The sequence below is a fragment of the Hylobates moloch genome, unplaced genomic scaffold, assembly GCF_009828535.3.
Source record: "Hylobates moloch isolate HMO894 unplaced genomic scaffold, HMol_V3 SCAFFOLD_8, whole genome shotgun sequence".
NCBI lineage: Eukaryota > Metazoa > Chordata > Mammalia > Primates > Hylobatidae > Hylobates > Hylobates moloch.
In genome coordinates, this window is record NW_026652283.1 from 7446232 (window position 1) to 7474058 (window position 27827).

General features: G+C 41.9%; 1 protein-coding gene and 1 long non-coding RNA gene across 2 annotated transcripts in view; one reads left to right on the top strand and one right to left on the bottom strand.

Moving 5' to 3' along the window:
• CD163 (CD163 molecule) overlaps positions 1–17193 on the bottom strand; it is a 114680-nt gene extending 97487 nt beyond the window's left edge. The window contains exon 1 of the mRNA XM_058442186.1: positions 16868–17193. The gene's annotated coding sequence lies outside the window, so the exon portion shown is untranslated. The remainder of the gene's footprint in view (positions 1–16867) is intronic.
• LOC131383988 (uncharacterized) lies at positions 16670–26506 on the top strand. Its single transcript, XR_009214425.1, has 3 exons — positions 16670–16790; positions 20110–20283; positions 26244–26506. It is a non-coding gene; the product is annotated as an uncharacterized LOC131383988 (long non-coding RNA).
• The last annotated feature ends 1321 nt before the right edge of the window (positions 26507–27827 follow it).

Sequence of the window (27827 nt, forward strand, 5' to 3'; positions counted from 1 at the left end):
GGATAAATGCTTGAGGGGGTGGATACCATATTTTCCATAGTGTACTTATTTCACATTGCATGCCTGTATCAAAACACCTCATGTAACCCATAAATATATACACCTACTATGTACCCACACAAATTAAAAATAAAAACATTTTAAAAGATTCTAGATTATGTCCCAACAATTACTCCTTCAATGGTTTATTGTTATTTAAAATATGAAAAGTTTCCCCAATTGCCTTTGAATGCCATAATTAGACATTCTTTGTCTTTCTATTAGATAAGCTTTCACTGATGTTGTAGCTTCTGGGTCTCATCTTGTCAAACACCTGTGTGTGTGTGTGTGTGTGTGTGTGTGTGTGTGTATCCATGTGTCCATCTCTTCCTTGATTCTTACTGGTGTAGCTTCCTATTGGTGTAGCTCCCAACAACTATGGCTGCTTCATAACTTTCTTCTCTCTCCAGAATTTCCTTATTCTTTACCCACACTCTCTTATGTTTCCCAGTTGATGTATTCTGCCCTCTTTTGCACCTTGCACCTTCTTCACTTCTCAAACAGGTCATACTCCTGTTATTTTCTTGTGTATCTTGGATTTATTCTATACAGGCTTGTTTACCCCTTACTTCACTCTCTTAGACCTATAAAAATTTGACTCACCAGTGAAGGTAACTTGTTTTCTGCCTCCTTTTCCATATCTATGTCTAAATGAGAGAGATATTAATAAATTAACCTTGTCCTATACTGGTGCTTCTCTGTATCATTCCTGCTTTATTGAAAGTCTCCTAAGATTAAATGAGGCAATATTTATAAAATGCTTACTACGTTCTCTAAGACATATTAGACAAGCATTAAACTGTAATCTTAATTACATTTTAAGAGTGATATTGGAGATATTGAGGAAAGTATAAGTGTTATATGCCATTGATACTCTCCTAGTTTTGTTTTATATACCCTTTATACACTGTATATAAAACAGGGTTTATGGTCAAACTATAAAAAAGAATAATGCTGAATTCACAGAGAAATGATTCAAAACTAACTTTTGCAACATCAATAATTAAAAAGTATATATCCTGAAAATTTAAGAAATTTACCTATTTTACTTCCTTTCTTACCTCCTCACCCTATTGCATTTTTGGTTTCTAAAATAAAGATCTCTGAATCACACTGTTATTATTATTGCTGTTATAATCACTAATTTTCTCTAGGTTTTCAATTTCTTTTTTAAGGATTAGTTATTACATTCATACTGTTTTGTAAGTCTGTTAGGTTAATTAATATAGATTTAATGCCCATGCTTAACTGGTTTTATTGTGCACCTTCAAACCTTGGATAATTTTTTTCTAGATTTGTATGCTTCTTTTTTACTTTAGTATTTGGTTGACCCAAGTGTACCTTTCAGTTCAGTTTTTAATTATTCAGCTTTTACACAACAATACTTACACTTTATATAAAGTCATCAAGTTCTCTTACTCATATATCAAATATATTTTTATATATAAATCAATAATTGAAAGTATTTCATTATTATACATCCTATTAAGTACCACAGTCAATGCCACTAGTTTCAGATATATACCTTTGTTGGTACATTTATTTAAATATTTTTCAGCAATTTTCTTTTATTACATTTATGAGTCCAAACAGAAAAAAATTGATGATAGTGTCAATGTGTATAGGTCTCATAAAATTACAGTTAAGACCACACAGGCCGGGCGCGGTGGCTCACGCCTGTAATCCCAGCACTTTGGGAGGCCGAGGCGGGCGGATCACAAGGTCAGGAGATCGAGACCATCCTGGCTGACACCGTGAAACCCTGTCTCTACTAAAAAAATACAAAAAATTAGCCGGGCGAGGTGGTGGGTGCCTGTGGTCCCAGCTATGCGGGAGGCTGAGGCAGGAGAATGGCGTGAACCCCAGGGGGCGGAGCCTGCAGTGAGCTGAGATCGCGCCGCTGCACTCCAGCCTGGGTGAAAGAGCAAGACTCGGTCTCAAAAAAAAAAAAAAAAAAAAAAAGACCACGCATTAATTGTGCTGAAAATGATAAATCTGTAGCTTCAACTGGATATTCATTGCTATTAAACCACTTGGATCTGTGTTTAAGTGTGAAGGAAAATAATTAATATAAAGGTATTGCTTCACCCACTTCCCTTTTCCTTCTTTGGGATCTCTCCTTGACTACGCGCACTGGCAACCTTCTTGCAACCATGAGGACTTGGCAGAGACACAAGTAAAGTGCCATGACATCACTGAGTCACTACATAGTTCTTGATTTTCTCACTTCTAAAGTTCCTCCTGTTATATGTAAAAGTTAAATCTCCTCATTACTTTAAAAACAAAAAAAGATAGAGAGAGAGAGGGCCGGGTGCGGTGACTCATACCTGTAATCTCAACATTTTGGGAGGCTGAGGCGGGCGGATCACAAGGTCAGGAGATTGAGACCATCCTGGCTAACACGGTGAAACCCTGTCTCTACTAAAAATACAAAAATTAGCTGTGCGTGGTGGCACGCACCTGTAGTCCCAGCTACTCAGGAAGCTGAGGCAGGACAATCGCTTGAACCCGGGAGGCAGAGGTTGCAGTGAGCCGAGATCACACCATTGCACTCCAGCCTGGGCGACAGAGTGAAGGGCGAGACTCTGTCTAAAAAAAAAAAAAAAAGAGAGAGCGAGAAAGAGAGAGAGAGAGACCATAACTATAGAGGATCCACAAAAATATAGATCACATTGTTTCCATTTCCTCATTATTATATCTTCAGTATCTAGCAATAGTAGGTAGCAAACAATTATAGAATGAATCATACAAAATGTTTAATGTAAGTTATAAAAACTGTGTCAAACAGGTAAGATATAATTATGAATTCTTTCATGACCTATAACGTGTAAATTGCACATCAGAATTTCATATTTATTTTTCAAAAATACATTGTGTGAGACTTCTACTTTCTGGTCTAATATGTAAAAGGTTGAGAAATCATGACTCTGGTCCTCAGAATAAGAAAAAAATTTGACAAACATCTCTTCTTAGAGCCATCAGAGAATTGAGGTCACAGGAAAAATTGCTGCCCTAAAACTAGAGGCTGGAGGGCAAATACTGAGAATCACAACTTATCAGGAGCAGAAAAGTCCAGAGCAAAACTAGCAGCTGGAGCCAATATTGGTAGAAATACTTTAAACTGTAATTGATGAAATTCTGGAAGCTCAGTGTAGATTCACTTGACAGTTAAGACGTCTGAGGAAGTGAGTCTTGACGGTGGAGGTTGGGGGGATGAGTGGGGATTGGCAGGGGGTGGGGGAATGCTTTCTTGAGTTTTAGGTTCTCATGCTAAGGACCAGAGAAAAACCCTGTTATGCATCCAGTAGCGGGAGGAGAATAGTAAGGATTTTGAAATAGGCACTGAGCTCTCTGTTCTCCTTAAGGTCTGCTCTTCAAGGGAAACAATTTTACCACACAACTCCAGCCCCATCTAGCCCTTGATGTGGGGGAAGAGAAATACCAACTCAAGCTCATTAAAAGACTAAGACAATCTATAAAATTATTTCCCTCCCCTGACACCTTACCATCACATCAATAGGGCTCCTCTATAAACATTGTGAATTACAGCTAAAAAATGCTACAAGGCTCACATCCTATTTAGAGAGTCTCTAAGAAAATCTAAAGAAAATAAGGAGTCAATAATATGGCCATAAAGGGAAAAATCTTAGCTTCTGAAACTACATTACAACACATAGTAAACAGGCTAATTCCTAGCCAGAAAAATGTGAACCTTCACATTTAAGGCCTATTTACTTCAGTTCCTTTTACTTGCTGCATTATGTCCAGCTTTCAACAGCAACAAGAAAAGTATAAGGCATGATGAAAGGCAAAAGCACTCTAAGAGACAAAGCAGGCATCAAACCAGACTTAGCTATGGCACAAATTTTGGAATTATTCGACTGAGAATTTAAAATAATGATAAATAATATGCCGAGGGCTATAAATAAAGTAAATAATATGCAAGAAAAGATGGGTAATGTAAGAATAGAGATGGAGACTTTAAGAAAAAATTTAAAAGAACAATTAAAATTCAAAAACACTGTAACAGAAATGAAGAATGCCTTTGATGAACTCATTGGTAGACTAGACATGGCCAAGGAGAGAATCATTGAGCTTGAAGATATGTCAGTAGAAACTTTGAAAACAGAAATGCAAAGAGATAAAATAATAAAAAGGATAAAACAAAAATCAATTATAAATGTAATCCAATCCCAAATGTCATCCTAGTAAGTTGTTTTGTAGATATTGACTAACTGACTGTAAAGTTTATATGAAAAGGCAGAAAAACCAGAGTAGCCAACACAATATCAAAGAAGAAGGACAAAGTTGGAGGACAGACACTACTCAACTTCCAGACCTATTACAAAGCTACAGGAAATAATACTATGTGATATTAATTATTTAGAGTGAATTTTTGAGTATGTAATATACAGAAGTGTAACATGCACAAAAATAATAAACCCCAAAATGGTGGAGACAGAATCTCTATAGGAGTCAATTGTCTGTATTTCACTGAAATTAAGTTAGTGGATTTTGATAAATTAATAAACACATTGTAAGTCATAGAAAAATTATTTTTAAAATAACTCAAATTATTTTCAAAATATTAAGGGACTTATACTAGAAAATATCCAGTAATACAAAAAAGCAGTAAAGAAGAAGCAAAGAAACAAAAAAATAGGATATATATGTAAAACAAAATACAAAAAGGCAGATGGAAATCTAACCACATTAATAATAACATTAAATGGGAATGAATTAAGCAATTTAATCAAAATGTAGAGATTGTTAGTTAAAATTTTAAAAAGCAAGACCCAAGTGTATGGTGTCTACAGACCTACTTTAAATTCAAAGATGCAAAGAGATTGAAAATAAAAAGATAGAAAAGGAGATTCCAGGAAGACATCAACCATAAAAGAGCTCATATGTCTACAATGAGACAAAATAGATTTTCAAACAAAAAACAATTTTTACATAGAAAAATGTATATCTCATAGTGACACAAGACTCGTCTGATTAAGAAAATATAACAATTCAAGCATGTATACACCTAACAACATTTCAAAATATAGCAAAACTTGACAAATACAAAGACAGAAATAAACATTCAATAATTTCATTATCCTGTATGCAATAATAAATAGAACAACTAAGTAGAAAAGTAAAGAAAAATGGAAGACTTAGCCAAGTGAATCAACTAGTCTTAACAGGTATCTATATAACACACCATTCAACAACCGCAAAATGCACATTCTGCTCAACAAAAACTTGTATGCATGTTCATAGTAGCATTATTCAGAAAATCAAAGTGAAAACAACCTATATTTCAATAACTAGTAAATGAATGAATAAAATGATGTATATATAATATTCAGCTAAATAAATGAAATATGGAAAATTGCTACATGCTATGATTGCACTTACATGAATGCACAGAGTTGGCAAGTCTATGGAGAATAAAAGTAAACTGGAGTTTTCATAGTGCTAGGGTAGAGGAGGTAATTCAAAATGATTGCAAAAGGAAATGGAATTTTTTAGAGAATGAAGAAAATTTCTAAAATTATTTTGAGGTTATCATTGAATGACTGTGAATATACTAAAAATATTGAATTGTACACTTTAAATGAGTAAATAAATTTAATACACCATTTGCCAAGTGACCTTCCGCCTCTTGCTTTTAAAGTTTTGTTACCCACCACCTCCAAAAGGCTTCTCTAATTCTCATTTTGAATAATTGTTTACTTCTTGTCTAGTACACCACATTGAATTTCTTTTTTTTTTTTTTTTTTTTTGAGACGGAGTCTCGCTCTGTCACCCAGGCTGGAATGCAGTGGCACAATCTCAGCTCACTGCAAGCTCCGCCTCCCGGGTTCACGCCATTCTCCTGCCTCAGCCTCTCCGAGTAGCTGGGACTACAGGCGCCCGCCACCACGCCCGGCTAATTTTTTGTATTTTTAGTAGAGACGGGGTTTCACCGTGGTCTCGATCTCCTGACCTCGTGATCCGCCCGCCTCGGCCTCCCAAAGTGCTGGGATTACAAGCGTGAGCCACCGCGCCCGGCCCATTGAATTTCGTATATCAAATTTTTAAGTTACTATACCTGGATGCTATGAGCCATAATGAAAGAGGAAATTTTCACATTTATTTTATATACTTTTTCAATGTAAATACTTTATGATACATTTTAATTATATTTGTAGAAATCTGACTGCTCAAAAAGACAAAAGAGGATCAGACATAAAATAAATAATTGCTGTCATCCACCAATAAAGAATAAGTAACACTGGGTCATGATGCATGTCCTTCTTAACGTGCTGTTGGATTCAATTTTTCAGAATTTTTCAGTATAGTTTTTGCATTCATGTTCATCAGGAGTATTGAGTTGTAGTTCCCTTTTCTTGCAGTGTCTTTGGCTTTGGTATCAGGGTTAAATGGATACAGTTTGTGTTATATGAATTACATCTCAGTAAAACTGTTTAAAAACAAAATGAATAAAAAATGAAAATATGAAAGGGACCACCATCCTTTTATTTTTAAAACCTTTAATGGTCATACTAATATCTGCAGTTCTCCCCAGAAAGGTGAAATTACATCTGATTAGGTATCTCTGAGAGTGGAGTGCTGAGTGACAGATGTAGATTAATGGTTCTTACTTAACTTTTTCTCCCATAACTGCTCTTATTCCACAGGTCATTAAACCTATGTGAGAGTTCCGCCAGCAGCTAAGTTCATTCAAAGAAATATTGGAAGAATATTTGCTACATATACTTATATTTTATTTTTTTTAAACTGTCAGAAATTTAGGACTACATGTGGTCTTTTATTACATGAATGAATTGTGTAGTGGTGAACGCTAGGATTTTAGTGAAGTCTAGGATTTTAGCGCACCAATCACCTGAGTAGTGTACATTGTTCCCAATCGGTAGTTTTTCATCCCTCACCCCCTTCCCAACCTATCCTGGTCTGTGTCTCCAATGTTTATTATGCTACTCTGTATGCCTTTGCATATCCATGGCTTAGCTCCCACATGTAAGCAAGAAAACGTGGTATGTGGTTTTTGATTCCCAAATTACTTCAATTAGAGTAATGGTCTCCAGCTGCATCCAAATTGCTGCAAAATACATTATTTCATTCTTTTTCATGGCTGAGCAGTATTCCACTGTATTAGTTTGTTTTCACACTGCTGATAAAGACATACCTAAGACTGGGTAATTTATAAAGAAAAAGAGGTTTAATGGACTCACAGTTTCACATGGCTGGGGAGGCCTCACAATCATGGCAGAAAGCAAAAGGCACATCTTACAAGGTGGCAAGCAAGAGAGAATAAGAGCCATGCAAAAGGGGAAACCCCTTATAAAATCATCAGGTCTTGTGAGACTTATTCACTACCATGAGAACAGTATGGGGAAACCACCCCCATGATTCAGTTATCTCCCACCAGGTCCCCCCATGACACACAGGAAATATGGAAGCTACAATTCAAGATGAGAGTTGGGCGGGGACATAGCAAAACCATATTGTCTATAGCAGACGTATACCAGACTGTTTAATTTCTACATATTTGTATAGTTTTGAAGGTTTCTTCTAGAATTGATTTCTAGGTTTATTTTCCACCATGATCTGAGAAGATACTTTGATTTTTAAAAATGTATTGAGACTTGTTTTATGGCCTATTATATGGTCTATCTTGGAGAATGTTCCATGTGCTGATGAGAATAATGTATATTCTGCAGTTGTTGAGTAGAATGTTCTGTAAATATCTGTTAGGCCCATTTGTTTAGGCCCATTTGTTCTAGAGTGCAGCTTAAATCCAGTGTTTCTTTGTAGACTTTCTGCCTTGATTATCTGTCTACTGCTGTCAATGGAGTGTTGAATTCCCTCATTATTATTTTGCTGTTTTCTATCTCTTTTCTTAGTTCTAGTAGCAATTGCTTTATGAATCTTAAAGCTCTAGAGTTAGGTTCATATATATTTATAATTGTTATATATTTTTGTTGAATTAATCATTTTATCATTATATAATGTTGCGGGAAGTCAGGGACCCTGAATGGAGCCGAGGCAGAAGAACATAAATTGTGAAGATTTCATGGACATCTATCAGTTCCCAAAATTAATACTTTTATAATTTCTTATGCCTGTCTTTACTTCAATCTCTGAACATAAATTGTGAAGATTTCATGGACATTTATCACTTCCCTAATTATACTCTTACAATTTCTTATGCCTGTCTTTACTTTAATCTCTTAATCCTGTTATCTTCATAAGCTGAGAATGTACATCACCTCAGGACCACTATTGTACAAATCAATTGTAAAACATGTGTGTTTGAACAATATGAAATCAGTGCACCCTGAAAAAGAGCAGAATAACAGCGATTTTCAGGGAACAAGGGAAGATAACCATAAGGTCTGACTGCCTGTGGGGTCGGGCAGGATAGAGCCATATTTTTTTTCACACAGAAAGCCTATAGACAGATGTGCAAGTAGGAGAAGTATTGCTCATCTCTGGGATTGGAGCAAGAGTGGACTGCCAGGCGTGGTGGCTCACATTTGTAATCCCAGCATTTTGGGAGGCCAAGGCGGGCAGATCATGAGGTCAGGAGATTGAGACCATCCTGGCTAACACAGTGAAACCCCGTCTCTACTAAAAATACAAAAAATTAGCCAGGCACCGTGGCAGGTGCCTGTAGTACCAGCTACTCGGTAGGTGGAGGCAGGAGAATGGCGTGAACCCAGGAGGCGGAGCTTGCAGTGAGCCGAGATCGTGCCACTGCACTCCGGCCTGGGTGGCAGAGCGAGACTCCGTCTCAAAAAAAAAAAGAGTGGACTGTGTGTCAAACATTCTGGCTTATCTAGGGGTTTTCCAAGGATTAGTTCCTATTTCACCTAAGAGCACAGACAGGAACAACAGCAGAGTTTGGAAGCTGCTGAACACAGGACAGTAACATTTTAGAACTGCAGTTCTATAAGCAGACACCAGGGTGAACAGGGATCAGAAAAGATTAGAGAGGTCCTAGAACCTCCAGCTGGGGTGATTGGTGAAAACTGTCCTTTGCAAAAATCTAGTACACAATGACTGAAAGAGATAGTTGTTTTTACAAATACCCAAATCCTAGGAAAAAAATGTATAACACAAACAAGAGAGAAATATGGCCCTGTGATATCATAAAATATGTTTGGTCTTTGACCTAATTTCCTGACATACAATTTTTTAAATCCTTACAATTTCCAAAGTGATGTATTTTTGTGTGCTAATGATTGACTGATGGCTGGCAGCCCCTAGGTAGCTGCAGGATGGGACTGGTTATCAGAAAGATAAAGGCAGAATTACAAGGCTGTGTCTTTTAGTCCTACCCCCAACCTCTGGGGATAGGAGAAAGGCTGAAGGTTAGGTTCATCACTACTGGCCAAGGTTTAATCAGTCATGTTTACCTAATGAAGCCTCCATGGAAACCTCAAAAGACAGAGTTTGGAGAGCTTTCAAAAAGCTGAACATGTGGAGGCTTATAGGAAGGTGAACAAAAACTCATCCATGTGTCAGGAGGTAGAGCACTCCAATTCCACAGGGGCAGAAGCTCTTGCACTAAGGATCCTTCCAGACTTCACCCAATGTATCTTTTAATCTGGATGTTTATTCATCTCTTTAAAAATATCCTTTGTAAAAAAACTGGTAAATGTAAGTAAGTGTTTCCCCTGAGTTCTGTGAGCAGCTCTAGCAAATTAACTGAACTCAAGGGTTGGGGGGCGGTCTTGAGAACGTTGATTTATCACTGGTTGATCAGATGTTCTGGTGGCCCAAACTTGCAACTCATGTCTGAAATTGGAAGGAGCAGTCTCGGACACTTAGCCTTCAACATGTGGAATCTGACACTAGTTTTAGGTAGATAACATCAGAATTAAATTGGAGGACACCGAGTGGGTGTCTGCTACACAATCAATTGCTTGCTAGTTGGTGGGGAAAACCCCTCCCACATTTGGTCACAGAAGTCTTCTGTGTTGATCACTGTGGTGTGAAAGCAGAAGAAAAACACAGTTTGAGGTTTTATTTTTATTTTTTGGTTTTTTTACACACAATTGGTGTCAGAAGTGGGAATTGCTAGAATGGCCCTGGCTCATGGAAAGAATGGGAGGGTATAAGATGACTAAAGGTAAAAGTTACCAGTGGAATTTAGAGATGAATCCAACTCACAAATAGTTGGTTCACTAGACACACAAAGAAATGCAAACTAATAAGAAAAAACAAAATATCCAATAATTTGGTTATTGTTATCTAAAACAGCTAACATGAAATGAAATGAGTGTGCTGGGTTTGACCTTGATGCTACATCAAGCTTAGATTTCAGTAAGTTTGAGCTTCATCACTAGCCTCAAAGCTGCCCCACGTGGGCAAAATATTTCAGACACAACACAATTTGAGACCTGTGGTTACTGTAAAGGGTATCAATGTGGGAGAATAAAACAACCAAGAAACTATTAAAACTATTGGTCTTATCAGGTCCCTGAGGAACCTTTACTAAAATGCATTGAACAGATCTTTGGTGAGAAAACACCAAATGTGGATGGAGAAAAGAAACAGTTTCTGAGTCTGAAGAGGGGGAAAGCTGGGAATCCCATGTGGAGTGCCCAAATGCTGTGGCTGGTTCCAGGCCCTAAACAGGACCTGTCAAAGGGGTGAGTGAATAAAGGGGCTAGAGGACTGCTAACTCTTGCTGTGGACCTCTAGGATCCTACCTTCAGGGGACTTCACGCTACCATGGACATGGGAGCTGGCAGGAGAATCTCCCCAGAGATTACAGAGAGAGAGATGAAGCAGGCACAGATCCTGGGAACTTTGACCATGCATCAGCTCCAAGAGAGCCTGGCCATAAGCACCCACCCCACAGGGCTGCCTGTCTCCCCCCCTTTGAGAGGCCCTAGCCCCAGCTAACTGCTGGAGGAAAAGCTGGGACTGCTTCCCTGCGGAACTGGGGCACATCTATCCTACAGGCCTACTTGTCCACTTGCCTGGCTGTCCTGTAGGAGTGTGTACACTGTGCAGCCTCTGCTGCCCAGCCTGAGTGCTTTGCTCCACCTAAGTGCATTCTTTCAGCCTAGGAGCCCTTCAGCTCCCACACCACAGCCAGAACCCAACCCCTAGCATCTGCAGGAGGGAGCACCATCAGGTCCTGGTATCCCAGAACAGCAGCCTGCAGCTCAGTAATGCCAAGCTGGGATCTGTGGTCAGCACCTAAACAGGGGAGAAGCCCACACTCTCAGAAAACTGTGAAGGCTGAGTTTAACAGTTTTGTGGGCTGGCATGGGACCTAGCTGTGCCTCCCTCCACAGGGCTGGTCTAGTAAAGGTGTGGCCTATTTCCTGATCAGACCTCTCCCCAAGAGAGCCCCATGGCCAGAACGACCTATCAACTGTAGGATATAATCAATTCCTCTTCAAATGTTTTAGCCTGTCAATTGTTAAGTACAATTAGTTCTGAGATCCTCTCTAAAGAACCAATGTATCAGTATGTTCAGCTCCCCTGTTCTTTGATCTGCATTTTAAAGTTTAAGTTCCTCATTCTCTTCATCTCCTCACCCCTAGTTTCAGTAAACAACACCCTCCTATCCTCTATCACCTGCTCCATCCTGAGTCACCTCTGGTCACCTGCTCCATCCTAAGTCACCCTTAGTCACCTACTCCATCCTGAGTCACCCCAGTCACCTGCTCTGAACTGAGTCATCCTGAGTCACCTGTTCTGTAAGCATCCTTCCTGCCAAACTACTCACCCTGCCACTCTGGCTTATATCCCTGCTCTCTTTAAAATAGCCATTCAGAATTAGCTTAGACTGTGCAGTCCAACCCTAGCCAACAGGGAACAACAAAGCAATAGGGGCTAAGGGATAAGAACCCCTTCCCCTCCCTTGTTCAATATGATCATCACCATGGGACCTAGTAAACAGATTCTCCAAGGTCAACGCAAAAAAAAATATCTTAAAGGCAGCTAGAGAGAAGGGCCAGGTTATGTACAGAGGAAGCTTCATCAGGCAGCAGCAGACTTCTCAGGAGAAACCTTACACATCAGAAGAGACTGGGGACATACTTTCAACATCATTGAAGAGAAGAAATTTGAACAAAAACTTTTATATCCTGCCTGAGATTCATAATTAAAGGAGAAATAAAATCCTTCTCAGACAAGTAAGTGCTGAGGGAATACATTTCAACTGGACCAGCCTTAGAGGAGGTTCTTAAGAAAGTGCTAAACATAGATTTGAAAGAATAACACCTACTACCATAATAGCACACTTAAGCACATAACCCACAGGCACTATAAAGCAATTACACAATGAAGTCTACATAACGACCAGCTAACAATATGACGACAGGATCAAAATCACACATTTCAATAGTAACTTTAAATATAAGTGGGGTAAATGACCCATTTAAAAGACCCAGAGTGGCAGACTGGATAAAAAGACATGACCCAACCATCTGTTGTCTTCAAGGGACCCATCTCACATGTAACAATACCCAACAATCACAGAATGTACATTACCCTTACCTGCAAACGGAACAAATTCTAAGATCAACCACACTCGACTGGTCATAAAGCAACCCTCAATACGTTTAAAAAAATTGAAATCATACCAAGCAAAATATCAGAAAACAGTGCAATAAAAGTAGAAATTAATACCAAGAAGATCTCTCAAAAATACACAAATGCATGGAAGTTAAACAACTTACACCTGAATAACTACTAGATGAACATCAAAATTAAGGCAGAAATTTTTTAAATTCTTTGAAATTATTGAAAATAGGGACAAAACTTACCAAAATCTCTGGGATGCAGCCAAAACAGTGTTAAGAGGAAAGGTTATGGACCTAAATGCCTTAATAAAGTAGCTAGAAATGTTTCAAAGTAACAATCTAACTTTGCACATAAAGTCCTGGGAAAAGAACAAACCAACTCCAAACTAAAAGAAAAGAAATAACTAAAATTAAAGAAAAATTTAATGAAATTTAGACACAAAAATTTATACAAAAAGAATCAATGAAACCAAGAGCTGTTTCTTCAAAAAAATCAAATGAAATGCATATGAATATGATATGAAATGAATATGAAATTTCATTTAAATTTCATTTCATAAATTTCGCTCCCTAGCTGGATTAACAATAACAGCAAGAAGAAAGAAAATCCAGTGGCCGGGTGCGGTGGCTCACGCCTGTAATCCCAGCACTTTGGGAGGCCGAGGCAGGCAGATCACGAGGTCAGGAGATCAAGACCATCCTGGCTAACACAGCGAAACCCTGACTCTACTAAAAATACCAAAAATTAGCCGGGCATGGTGGCGGGCACCTGTAGTCCCAGCTATTCGGGAGCCTGAGGCAGGAGAATGGCGTGAACCTGGGAGGCAGAGGTTGCAGTGAGCTGAAATCACGCCACTGCACTCCAGCCTGGGTGACGGAGCGAGACTCTGTCTCAAAAAAAAAAAAAAAGAAGATCCAGATAAGAACAATCAGAAACAGAAACGGTGATATTACCACTGATACCACAAAAGATCCTCAAAGATTATTATGAACAACTCTGTGAAACAAATTACAAAATCTAGAGGAAATAAATTCCTGGAAGTGTACGATCTCCCAAAATAGAATCAAGAAGAGGCTAAAACCCTAAATAGACCAAGATCAACTTCTAAAATTGAATTAGTAATAAATAACCTATTAACAACAGCAAAAAAGTCTTGAGCAGATGGATTCACAAATTCTACTAGACATACAAACAAGAACTGATACTTAACCTACTGAAACTATTCCAAAAAACTGAGGAGGAGGTGCTTCTCACTAACTCATTCTATGAAGCCAGTATTAGCCTGAAACCAAAGTCTAGCAGAGACGAAACAAAGACAGAAACTTCAGACCAATATCACTCATGAATATAGATGCAAAACTCTTCAACAAAAGACTAGCAAATTGAATCCAGAAGCACACCAAAAAGTTAATACACCACAATCAAGTAGGCTTTATACTTGGGATGCAAAGCTCATTTAACATATGCAAATCAATAAACACGTTTGATTCTCACATAAACAGAATCAAAAGCAAAAACCATATCATCATATTAATAAATGCAGAAAAATTCTCAATAAAATCCAACATCCCTTTATGACAAAACCCTCAACACATTAGGCATAGAAGAAACATACCCCCAAAATAATAAGAGCTATCTATGACAAGCCCACAGCCAACATTATACTAATTGGGCAAAAGGTTGAACCATTGCCCTTGAGAACTAGAACAAGACAAGGATGCCCATTCTCGCCACTCACATTAAACATAGTATTGGAAGTCTTAGCCAGAGCAATCAGACAAGAGAAAGAAATGAAAAGCCTTCCAAATAGGAAAGAAAAAAGTCAAACTATCTCTCTTCACTGGCAATATAATTCCATACTTGGAAAATCATAAAGATTCTGCCAAAAGGCTCCTAGAATTGATAGACAACTTCAGTAAAGTTTCAGGATTAAAAAAAATCAGTGTAGGAAAATCAGGAGCATGTCTGTACACCAACAACATCCAGGCTGAGAATCCAATCAAGAATACAATCCTACTTAAAATAATCACAAAGAAAATTACATACCTAGGAATACAGCTAACCAAGGATGTGAAAGATCTCTCCAAGGACAACTACAAGACACTGCAGAAAAAATCAGTGATGACACAAACAAATGGAAAAACATTCCATGCTCATGGATTGGAAGAATAAATACTGTAAACATGGCCATATTTGCCCAAAGCAATGTACAGATTCAAGATATTCCTATCAAGCTAACAACATCATTCTTCACAGAATTACAAAATACTAATCTAAAACTCATATTGAATCAAAAAAGATCCTGAATAGCCAAAGCAATCCTGAGCAAAAGGAACAATGCCAGAGGCATTAAACTATCCAACTTCAAAATATACTATAGGCCAGGCGCGGTGGCTCACGCTTGTAATCCCAGCACTTTGGGAGGCCGAGGCGGGCGGATCACGAGGTCAGGAGATCGAGACCAACCTGGCTAACACGGTGAAACCCCATCTCTACTAAAAAATACAAAAAATTAGCGGGGCGTGTTGGCGGGCGCCTGTAGTCCCAGCTACTCGGGAGGCTGAGGCAGGAGAATGGCATGAAACCGGGAGGCGGAGCTTGCAGTGAGCCGAGATCGCGCCACTGCACTCCAGCCTGGGGGAGAGAGCAAGACTCTGTCTCAAAATAAATAAATAAATAAATAAATAAATAAATAAATAAATAAATAAATACATTTTCTTCTTCCTAGTGTTAGTGATGAGAAATTGGAAGTCAATATAATTGTATTTCCTTTCAGTATTATGTGTTTTTCCACTCTGAAGTTTAGATGAAGATTTATGTTTTAGCTAAATCCTGAAAATTTCTCACCTATTGTTGTTATAATTATTATTGATTGTACTCTACTCCATTTAATATTTCTATAACTTGGATGCATATTAAAATTTCTGTATATGTATCCTCCATATCTCTTTTACATTCTTTGTCATTATTCCCCTTTTACTGTATTTTGGGAGAATTACTTATTTAGGTCTCTCAGGTCAAAATTTTTCTGGCGTTATCCATTCTGTTCTTCACCTACTATCTTAAGGGTTTTCTTTCTATTTTCATAGGGCAAATTTTTATTTTTATAATCTATGGCTTTTAAAATTAATAAAATATCGTTTTAATTTCTCTTTGAATATAGTACTTATACTTATTTTCTATATCTTCTCTGTTTTTTAAAACATGTTTCCTTGAGTGTAAAGTATTTCATTTGTTGTACTTATTGTTTTCAGGGTCTTGCAAACCAAAAATGAAGATTTCTTCCTTCTCAGGGGAATCAAGGAAGAAGCCTCTCACTCAATTATGAGCCCCCAAAGCTGAAATTCTATTTAAGCCATTCCCTGCATTTTCTACATGAGAAAACAAATTATTTTCATGTGCCATATCACTACCAAAAATAAATATTAAATACAGTTCCATTATGCACGTGGTGTGTTAGTGCTCTTTAACATTTAATAATCTACTACTACTGTACATAATCATATGAATGCATATATGTAATTGTACGTGGAAGAATATACCCCATGCATGTCAAGTGCAAGTGCCTGGGCCAGGCAATTTCCAAAGCACCTCTTCAGGTAGTCAGTTTCCATCCTGGGGCCCAAGTTCAATTTGCAGGGTTTTTTTGTTATGGTTTCGTTTTTTGGGTTTTTTATGTTGCCGCTGTTTGTTTTGAGACAGGGTCTCACCATCCTGGCTGGAGTATAGTGGCGCGATTTTGTGTTGTTGTTGTTGTTGTTGTTGTTTTGTTGTTTTTAGATGGAGTCTCGCTCTGTCGCCCGGGCTGGAGTGCAGTGGCGCGATCTCTCCTCACTGCAACCTCCGCCCCCCAGGTTCAAACGATTCTCCTGCCTCAGCCTCCCGAGTAGCTGGGACTACAGGCATGAGCCACCGCACACAGCCCCCATGTTCCAGCCTTGATTCTGCCTCTTACTAGCTGTGTGATCTTCAGCAAGTCACTCAGTCTCTCCGAACCTCGGTTTCCTCATCCGTCAGTCCCGCTTCCTCTTTGCTGCGCGCGCTCTCGTTGCCTGGCAACGGGAGGCGACGCCCGGATTGAGAGAGAGTAGGTGGGTGCATTGGGTGAGCGCCCACGACAGAGGCGGTTTTGACCGCTGGGCCCTGTCAGTTGCTTAGGACTCGCCTGGGTCTCCAGTCAGCGGCCGGAGGCGACTCCCGGATTGAGCGTAAGTGCGTGCGTTGGGTGCGCGCCCACCACAGAGGCGGTTTTGACCGTTGGGCCGTGTGAATTGCTAGGACTCACCTGGGTCTCCAGTCAGTGGTGGGCTGCTGCTGCTGCTGCCGCCGCCGCCGCCGCCGCTGCTGCTGCCGCCCCGGTTGCTGCCGCCGCCGCCGCTGCTGCTGCCGCCCCCGCTGCTGCTGCTCCTCGCGCGCTCCTCCTCTGTGGAGAGCGCCGCGGGCACCTGCAAGACAGGGGGCGCCGCTTCCACAAACCCGAGTAGGAAAACCAACCAACCGAAGGGCTCCAGGTGGAGCGTTGCCAGATACAGTACAGTAACGCATGCGCAGTCAACTTTGAATTTCAGATAAACGAGTTACTTCTGAGTACAAAGATAGTATCATACAAAGTTATTCGTTGGTTATCTGAAATTCAGGGTTACGTGGGAGTGCTGTGTTGATTTGCTGAGTCTGGCACCCCGGCCCGGGCCGCCTCCCTGTCCACTCTGGCTGGGTCACCCAGGCGTGGGCAAGGAGCCTCCTTCTACCTCCTGTGGCAACTTCTTCAGGCTGGAGGCAGCTGTTTCTGTGGAAAGGGGCTTTCGTGTGTTGAGCCAAGATGCCTATTGGTGTATGTGAAAAATAACACTACTAGGCCGGGCACGGTGGCTCACGCCTGTAATCCCAGAACTTTGGGAGGCCGAGGCGGGCAGATCACAAGGTCAAGAGATCGAGACCATCTCGGCCAACATGGTGAAACTCCGTCTCTACTAAAAATACAAACATTAGCTGGGCGTAGTGGTGAGCACCTATAGTCCCAGCTACTTGGGAGACTGAGGCAGAAGACTCGCTTGAACCCGGGGGGCGGAGGTGGCAATGAACCGAGATCGTGCCATTGCACTCCAGCCTGGCGACAGAGCGAGATTCCGTCTCAAAAAAAAAAGAAGAAGAAGAAGAAGAAAAAGAACCCTACTTAAAACAGGAAAGATGGGTTATTCTCGTCGTTCATGGACAGGAAACAAGTGCTCAGGGAGATGACAAGCCTTGCACACTTCCCACTGACATGCTCAGAATTCCCACACGGAACCTCGACTTGGCCCAACCCTTAGGCCGGAAGTTTTCCCGTTAGGGATAATGGTCCCCTTCTCATATTCATCTTTCCGGAGCAGCAGCAGGAGTCTGTTCCCATTTTTATGTTATTTCACTTCAAGTGACATTGAGATGTCTATGCAGTGTTTTTGTCTTTGGAGTATATCAAACTGAAGAAATACAGTGAAGATACTGTGTTCCAAAGTCAGATGTAATAATACTTTCCTCTGTGTGGTTGAGACAGCAATGCCAACTCGATAGGGAATTAGGCTTATTTGTGCCACTTTGTTTTCAGTTTTAATGACTGTATTTACATATACATGCATGCACCTTCCTTTCTCTGCTGCTTTGTATTCCTTTCCGCAGTACGAAAGATGGCATACTGTGTGCAATTTCTGCACCTTGCTCTCTTCACCTCACCCTGTGTCCTTGAGTTCACACTCGAGAGCTTCCGCATTCGCTTGTATATCTGCATAATAATCCATTGTGTTGCTCTGCCTCATTAGTCCTGAATTTGATGAATATTCAGATGGGGCTCCGGTTTTACTATTGTAAATAATGGTGCAAATAACCATGTGCATCTGCCATTTCCTATTTTTGCAAGCATATCTTTGAGACAGGATCCAAGAAGTGAGATTGGTGGTCAAAGGATAAACGCGTGATTTTGTAGATTTCCCCAAATTCCCCTCCATAGGGGTTATATCATTTTGTTCTTTCACAGCCACCATATGACAGAAGAGCAGTACTGGATGGAGCCTGTGAACCTCAGGATGTCAATGTTTCTGAAATTTTATGCAAATATTAGGTACATTTGTCCAGGGATAGGTCTCGATGCGTTGGCATTCTGTCCTCTGTAATTGCCATGCTCATTCCTGTATCAGGGCCCTTCCTCATACCTGGAAGGCTCTTCTCTTCTTTGCCTTGTTAGTTTTCTGTTCTTTCAGTAAATTTAAACTGAGCTCAAATGTCACCCCTCAGAAAAGCTTTAATTCACTTCCCTGACTTGTTCAGATCTCCTTTTTTGGTTTAATTTTAAACACAGGGGTTCATGTGCATGTTTGTTACATGGGTATACAGCTAATGAGGGGATGAGGCTTCTAGTGTACTCATCACCCAAATATTGAACATTGTAATCAATCGGCAATTTTTCAACCTCTACCCTCCCCACTTGAGGGTCCCCAGTGTCTTTATTTCTGTCTTTATGCCCATGTGTACCCATTGTCAAGCTCCCACTTTTTTTGTTTGTTTTTGTTTTTTGTTTTTTGTTTTTTTTTTTGAGACAGAGTCTCCCTCTGTCGCCCAGGCTGGAGTTCAGTGGCGCGATCTCGGCTCACTGCAAGCTCCGCCCCCCGGGGTTCACGCCATTCTCCTGCCTCAGCCTCCCGAGTAGCTGGGACCACAGGCGCCCGCCATCACGCCCGGCTAATTTTTTGTCTCAAAAAAAAAAAAAAAATTACCAGTATCCTTGGCAAGTCCATCTAAAGTAGGATTCACTGCTTCCAACACTCTCTAGCCTTTTACTTTGCTTTACTTTGCTTTTACTTTAGTTTTACTTTGCTTACTACAACAATATCTATCATGAAAGTTGATATCAAATGATAATTTAGCTGATACAATTTTTGTTGAGCCTCCAACTCTAAATGAGAAAATAAAGCCTAAAGTTCATAGTGCAGCTAATGACCATTTGATATTTTCTCTGTGAAAGTTTGCTAATCAGCTGAATAATTTTTCTCCTATAGGAATAGCAATAATTATAGTGGCTCATGTAAAATATGCTCATGTATCAACATCCATTTCTACTGTAAATATATAATGACCTTTGTGTTAGTCTGCTTGCATTGCTATAAAAGAATACCCGAGGCTGGGTAGTTTATAAAGAAAAGGGGTTAAGTTGACTTATACTTCTACAGGCTGTGCATGAAGCATAGTGCCAGCATCTGCTTCTGACGAGGGCTTCAGGAAGCTTACAATCATGGTGGAAGGCAAAGGGGAGACAGTGTGCCACATCGTGAGAGTGGGAGCAAGAGAGATGCCAGACTCTTAAACAATAAGCTCTTGTGTGAACTAACAGAGTGAGAACTCATTACTTCATGAGGGATCTACCCACATGACCCAAACACCTCCAAATAATACAGGAATTATTAAGAAATAATTTTTAGGCCGCTAGAAAGGGTAAAGGTTCTCAGTGGAAATTTTCCTGTAATAAGAAGCAACCCCCAAACCATTTTTTTCTAACAGAAAGGCAAGCTTTGATACGCAAATGCCGGCGATTAGAAACTAGGTCCACCCAACATGGCCAACAGGACAAGTGCCACCCTCTCCTCCTGGTCACTACATGTGCCAAGTGTCATGATTGCCTCCAGATAACTCAGGATATCATGGTGACCTGCATTTACATATTAAAGGACTAAGGTAGGAATGCCAGGTTTTTCACGGGCTATGTGAATGACACGCCTGGTCAAACCAATCTCCTGGGCCCTATGCAAATTAGACACCTCCTCCTCCAGCCTCCTACTATAACAAACTACCCTGCCACACACAGGGTTTCTCTCTCGGAGCCCCCCTCCCTCTGTCTCTGTACTGGGAAGCTTCTTCCTTCTTTCTTGCTTATTAAACTCTCCACTCCTTAAAACCACTCTACATGTGTCCATGTCGCTTTATCTAAAACGATGCTAGACCAAGGACCCTGCTGTTCCTCCATTCATCAGAGCAGTGTCATTTTGGTTGCATTGACCGGGAATTTATTCATTGGAGTGGTGACTATGGAGCGAGCCCCAACCTCAAATCTCTCCTTCAATTTCAAGGCTCTGTTCTTACTATCCTGTTGCAAAACTTTCCTTATTTCTCTATCCGCGGTCTCTTACTCTCTCTCTCTGAAAAGTGCAGGGATTTTTACAGTTCAATGAAACAGGTCTGCTAGGAAAGATGGCAAACACAGCAGGCAGTAACTTAACAAACCCGCTCTCTCTGTGGGTGCGCTGGTGAGCATATAGTATTTCTAAGCCAACAGCGCCACCTAGTGGAAGTAGAAATCCTCTTCAGGAGGCACATTTTTTACGGTAACACTGAACTTCCTTTTGCACCGCTAGAAATCAGGCTCTAAGCTACTTCTGCGAACCGGAAAGTTCTGCCTTCAGCAGTTAGAGGTAATATGTCCTCCACCGGGCATAGTGGCTTACGCCTGTAATCCCAACACTTTGGGAGGCCAAAGCGGGTAGATCACGAGGTCAGGAGTTCGAGACCAGCCTGGCCAATATGGTGAAACCCCGTCTCTACTAAAAACACAAAAATTAGCTGGGCATGGTAGTGCACACCTGCGGTCCCAGCTGCTCGGGAGGCTGAGGCTGTTGAATTGCTTGAAACGGGAAAGCAGAGGTTGCAGTGAGCTGAGATCGCGTCACTGCACTCCAGCCTGGGTGACAATAGTGAGACTCTGTCTCAGAAAGAAGTAATATGTCTGCTGCCAAATTTTAGTCTCGATATTGTCCCATAAGCAGGAAAATGGCCATTCTGTTCCTACGTTCTTTTAAGACATCTAGTCTGTTTCCTGTTAAAATGGTATAATTAGTAGGGAGATTTTAAGTTCAGAAGTTAACCAGAACCATTTTTCTGAGGGTAAATGCTTTGGCATGGGCCATAATAGCAGGCAGTCTAGCACATTGCCTCTGCTAAAAGAGCCTTGCCCAGAAACAACAGTCTCTCCAAAGATCAATTTTTCGGGGAGCCAGGTAGTTCACATAGGTTTAAGAAGTCAAACAGAATCACACAAGGCAGATAAGCTAAGGTTGCGTGGGTAAAGGGTGGTTAGTCCCATCACTTAGTTCATCTGGTCCCATGGCTTGGAGGACCATGCCTACAACCATGGGTGGCACATTTAACAAGGTGCCAGGACCCCGGAACCAGGGAAGGAAAACAGGACACTCCACTGTCTTATTCTCCATCAGGGGTCACAGGGAAACAAAGCAGATTAAAAGGACACTTTTATTCTTGCTTCTCTTTCTAGATGGGTAACAGATTATCTTCAGCTTGCACCCCTCTGGAGTGCACTGAGACACTGAAACTTCCTTAACCTCAGGACATTAAAGAAAAGAGCAACTCATTTTATTTTGCACAAGGGCATGGCATTTTTACTAAAACTTTGCAAGCATTGTAAGATCAACCCAGCTCTTTTAGCAATCATATCAGGCAGGCTCATGGAAAATAGTTCCCCAAAATTAGAAAAGCAACTTCCAGAGGACCCATCTGAAGATCCCCCTTGTTTGGGGGCCCCTTCAAGTTCCCTTCTCAATACAGCCCCTTAGGCCTGTAAATAAAGGGAGACTTAGGCCAATTTTCTCACAACCCTGGTATATAAAACCTTTCCAGGCCAGGCGCAGTGGCTCACGCCTGTAATCCTAACACTTTGGGAGGCCGGGGTGGGCAGATCACGAGGTCAAGAGATCGAGACCATCCTGGTCAACATGGTGAAACCCCGTCTCTACTAAAAATACAAAAATTAGCTGGGCGTTATGGCGTGTGCCTGTAATCCCAGCTACTCAGGAGGCTGAGGCAGGAGAATCGCTTGAACCCAGGATGTGGAGGTTGCAGTGAGCCAAGATCACAGCATTGAACTCCAGCCTGGCAATAGAGTGAGACTCCGTCTCAAAAAAAAGCTTTCCAAAATTTAACTCAGGTATTTCACCTCACATGGAAGGATGTTATGTTGCTCCTAAGTCAGACCCTCACCGCAGCTGAAAAGCAGGCAGCTCTGATTTCGGAGATTAGAAACATATCTCCTACAATACACCAAAAGGGAAGAAAGCAGATAAAGAAACAGAATAGCAGAAATGCCATTCCCAATTGGGAGGAAAGCAGTTTCCCTTGACAACCCTAATTAGGACCCCAATAACTCAGGAGATGAATGGAAAAGGAAGCTCTTAAGTGTGCATTAGAGGGCCTACGGAAAACCAGGGCCAAACTTCTCATTTACTGTAAACTGTCCATGATAAACAAAAAGCCAGATGAGAATCCTGTAGCCTGCTTGGAAAGGCTGAGAGGCACTAATAGAACACTCCTCCATCCCAATTCAGTCAAGGCACAGCTAATTCTAAAGGACAAGTTTATTACACAGGCAGCTGCCAACATTAAAAGGAACCTACAAAAGCAACCTATAGCACCACATAGCACCTTAGAGAACTTCCTGAAAGTGGCCACTTTGGTCTTTCGTAATAAGAACCAGAAGAAGGCCGAAAAGAGAGAATAGTCAGAAGGACAGAGACTCTAGCAGCAGCTTTGCCGGCTTGCAAAGTCCAGGATCCCACAGGTGCATCGCTAGTGTGTCCAGAATCGGTGGCTTCTTGGTTTCACTGACTTCAAGAATGAAGCTGCAGACCCTCACAGTGAGTGTTACAGTTCTAAACGCGGCCGTGTTCGGAGTTTGTTCCTTCATGATAGTCCAGATGTGTTCAGTTTTTTCCTTCTGCTGGGTTTGTGGTCTCACCGGCTCAGGAGTGAAGCTGCAGACCTTTGCAATGAGTATTACAACCCTTAAGGCAGCACATCTGGAGTTGTTCGTTCCTCCCAGTGGGCTCATGGTCTCGCTGGCTTCAGGAGTGAAGCTGCAGACCCCCTCACGGTGTTACAGCTCATCAAAGCAGCGTGGACCCAAAGCGTGAACAGTAGCAAGGTTTGTTGCAAAGAGCAAAAGAACAAGGCTTCCACAGCCCAGAAGGACACCGGAACGCATTGCCACTGCTATCTCGGGCAGCCTGCTTTTATTCTCTTATCTGGCCCCACCCACATCCTGCTGATTGGTAGAGCCGAGTGGTCTGTTTTGACAGGGCGCTGATTGGTGCATTTACCATCCCTGAGCTAGACATAAAAGTCCTCCACATCCCCATCAGATCAGTGAGATAGAGAGTATCCACACAAAGGTTCTCCAAGGCCCCACCAGAGCAGCCAGACACAGAGTGTCGATTGGTGCATCCACAAACCTCAAGCTAGACACAAGGTGCTGATTGGTGTGTTTACAATCCCTGAGCTAGACATAAAGGTTCTCCACATCTCCACCAGACTCAGGAGCCCAGCTGGTTTCACACAGTGGATCCCGCACCGGGGCTGCAGGTGGAGCACCGGGGCTGCAGGTGGAACTGCCGGCCAATCCCGCGCCGCGCGCTCGCACTCCTCAGCCCTTGGGTGGTTGATGGGACTGGGCACTGTGGAGCAGGGGGTGGCGCTCGTCGGGGAGGCTTGGGCCGCACAGGAGCCCATGGAGGGGGTGGGAGGCTCAGGCATGGCGGGCTGCAGGTCCCGAGCCCTGCCCCGCGGGAAGGCAGCTAAGGTCCGGTGAGAAATCCAGCGCAGTGCCGGTGGATCAGCACTGCTGGGGAACCCAGTACACCCTCTGCAGCCTCTGGCCTGGGTGCTAAGCCCCTTACTGCCCAGGGCCAGCAGGGCCGGCCGGCTGCTCCGAGTGGGGGGCCCGCCAAGCCCACGCCCACCCGGAACTCCAGCGGGCCCGCAAGTGCCGCGCGCAGCCCCGGTTCCTGCTCGCGCCTCTCCCTCCACACCTCCCCGCAAGCTGAGGGAGCCGGCTCCCGCCTTGGCCAGCCCAGAAAGGGGCTCCCACAGTGCAGCGGTGGGCTGAAGGGCTCCTCAAGTGCAGCCAAAGTGGGAGCCCAGGCAGAGGTGGCGCCGAGGGCTGTGAGGACTGCCAGCACACTGTCACCTCTCACTAGTTGCTATCAGTGTGGCAGGCCAGGGCATGTTAAGAAAGAATGCCCATACAGCAAGCCAAAGCCACCTCAACCCTCTCCAGCCTGTGGCAGAGACCACAGGAGATGGAACTGCCCCCAGAGATGGAGGTCACTGGGTTCAGAACCAGACTTACAGATGATCCAGCAGAACTGGATCCCGGGGCTCAAACTCCAGCTTCAGCGACTCAAGCTGCCATTACAGCACAGGAGCCCCGGGTGATTCTGGAAATTAAAAGAAGGAAAGTAGACCTCCTTCTAAACACTCAGCCAGTCTCTCTTTTTTCTCCTCTCTCTAATCCAGGCCTCCCCTCTTCCCATAGCACAACCAGAAGGGGCATCTTAGGAAAAATTCTGATCCAGTATTTTTCTCAACCTTAGTTGACACATGCTTCCAAGCCATTATCACGACAGCTCGCTAATCAGAAAAGGCTCCAAGTTAACCCTAGGAAATAATTTAACTGTTTACACTCCACATAATGTGGCAGGATTACTGTCCTCTAGGGGGAGCTCTTAGCCAACAACAGCCAGTAAAGCAAGAAGTACATAAGGCAGGATAAGCAGTAGTCACTCTGAATAACGTCTCTCTCCCCAGGCACAGGCGCTCAATTAGCTGAGCTAACAGCTCTTACAAGCACACTTGGATTAAGCAAGGGAAAGGTAGCTAACATTTATACTAACTCCAAGTATGCTTCCTTGGTTCTCCATGCTCATGCTGCCATTTGAAAGAAAAGACATTTTCGGCCAGGCGGGGGCTCACTCCTGTAATCCCAACACTTTGGGAGGCCGAGGCGGGCGGATCACGAGGTCAGGGGATCGAGACCATCCTGGCTAACATGACGAAACCCCGTCTCTACTAAAAATACAAAAAATTAGCCAGGCGTGGTGGCAGGCGCCTGTAATCCCAGCTACCTGGGAGGCTGAGACACGAGAATGGCATGAACCTGGGAGGCGGAGCTTGCAGTGAGCCGAGATCGCGCCACTGCAGTGCAGCCTGGGCGACGGAGCGAGACTTCGTCTCAAAAAAAGAAAGAAAGAAAAGACATTTTCTTACCATTAATAGATCCCCTATAAAAATATCACCAGGAAATTAGCAGGTTATCTTCAGTTTTTCTTCCACAAGAAATAGCAGGAATGCATTGTAAGGAACATCAAAAGGGAACAAATGAGGTAGCCAAAGGAAATAGGTTAGCTGATCAGGCAGTTAAAGTTAAGTCAGAGGCAAGGAAGCCTCAAGCCGTTAATGCACTTAAGCCCCTTCTAATCTAAGAAGGCTCCAAAAGAAAAATTAAACCTCAGTATTCCCCTGCAGAAATAAAATAGGCCACTTCTCGAGGACATACTTCCCAGCCCTGAGGAAGGCTAGAGTCTGGCAAACTCCATTTGCCAGCCTCCAGCCAATGTCCTTAAAATCCTTCACCAAGCTTTTCACTTGGGAAACGATAAAACTTATCAGTGTGCTCAGAGATTGTTTTCAGGCAGGAAACCTCTAAATTGGTTAAGCATGTAACCTCTCTAGCTCACTTCCAAGAAGAATTAACACAACTAACAGAAGTCCAACCCCAGGAAACAGAACCACCTTTATTTAACCCAGGAAATCTGGTGTTAGTGAAAACTCTCATCTCTGTCTCCCTCCCTAAGCCAAGCTGGGAAAGGCCCTACACTGTTCTTCTTTCAACCCCATTGGCGGTAAAATTTACAAGAATCAACTCCTGACTTCCACATTCAAGTCAAAGCCTGAACAGCTGAGGGAGCAACCCCTGACAGCCCAGAGGAATGTACTGCCAATATCAATGTGGAGAAATAGAAGATCTTAAACTGAAAATCATAAAAGATGGGTAACTGGGTGAGGGCTACTCCTACTCATCGGATACTTTTTATTATTTCTGCCTTTCCTCTCAAAATCTGCCACCAAATATTAAAACTCCTTTTAAGGCATATTTGCAGCGAGATTTAATTATACATGGGATTGCATTTGTAACTTTGTAGATCCCCAAAGGGAAATGTTATATCTTGGCAAGTAAAGATTTAAATGAAAATTATTTACTATGCCATTCTTGTGAGAAATGTTATAGTTACACCGCTATTTGCAATGGAACTATACACCATGGCACCCACAATGCGGAATTTTGGTTGTAAAATTCTAATTGTTGTAATATTTTGCCTGATTATCTTCCTTATCTTAGGATTAATAATTGCAGGAAAGATTTAGCCAAGGTTATTTTGCTTACAGCAGGAGTGATAGTTATGGATAAGAAGCAAGCATAAGGCTGGGCGCGATGGCTCATGCCTGTAATCTCAGCACTTTGGGAGGCCGAGGCAGGTGGATCACCTGAGGTCGGGAGTTCAAGACCAGCCTGACTAACATGGAGAAACCCCATCTCTATTAAAAAATACAAAATTAGACAGGTGTGGTGGCACATGCCTGTAATCCCAGCTATGCGGGAAGCTGAGGCAGGAGAATCGCTTGATCCTGGGAGGAGGAGGTTGTGGTGAGCCGAGATCATGCCATTGCGCTCCAGCTTGGACAACAAGAGTGAAACTCCATATCAAAAAAAAAAAAAAGCAAGCATGAAAGTATAAAAATTTTACTATCATTAAGTTTGATATGACTTTTTACTGAAAGTTGGTAACAGGATGCACTCTAAACTATTAAAAGAAGTTTATAAAGAAAGAGATTTTATATAAGGAAGGATTTTGCATGGCAAATTCTTGCCCTAAAAGGAAATGACTGGTTGTTTACAGGAAGGATGTTTAGGACAAGTCAGAGAGTTTGAGTATGTTGTAAGAGGGTCTGTGAAAGTCAAGAAAGAATTTACTAATTAAAGGAAAGGAATTGCCAAGATTAATGCTAAAGTTATTTTAGCCACCCAATATCATACTTCTCCCAATCATATTGCAACTCATAAAAATGGCCTATGCCTAAAATTATTCTCTAATGGGAAGTCAAGGAGAAAATGTATGCTTTTCTCAAGGAAAACGTTACCTTTATATTGAAGTCTCTGGTATGTACAACGACATCTAGTGGAGGAAATCCGGTATTGCAATCGTTTGGTGTAACTAACAGATCTCAAACTCAGTTATGGTCTATAGGTTTCCCTCTAACGGTGGTCATCTTAATACTCATACTCTAACCCTCTATTTTAAACCTTCTTGTAAAATTTATCTCTTTTCACCTAGAAGCAATCAAACTCCAAACAATGCTGCGAGAACAGCCACCCATGG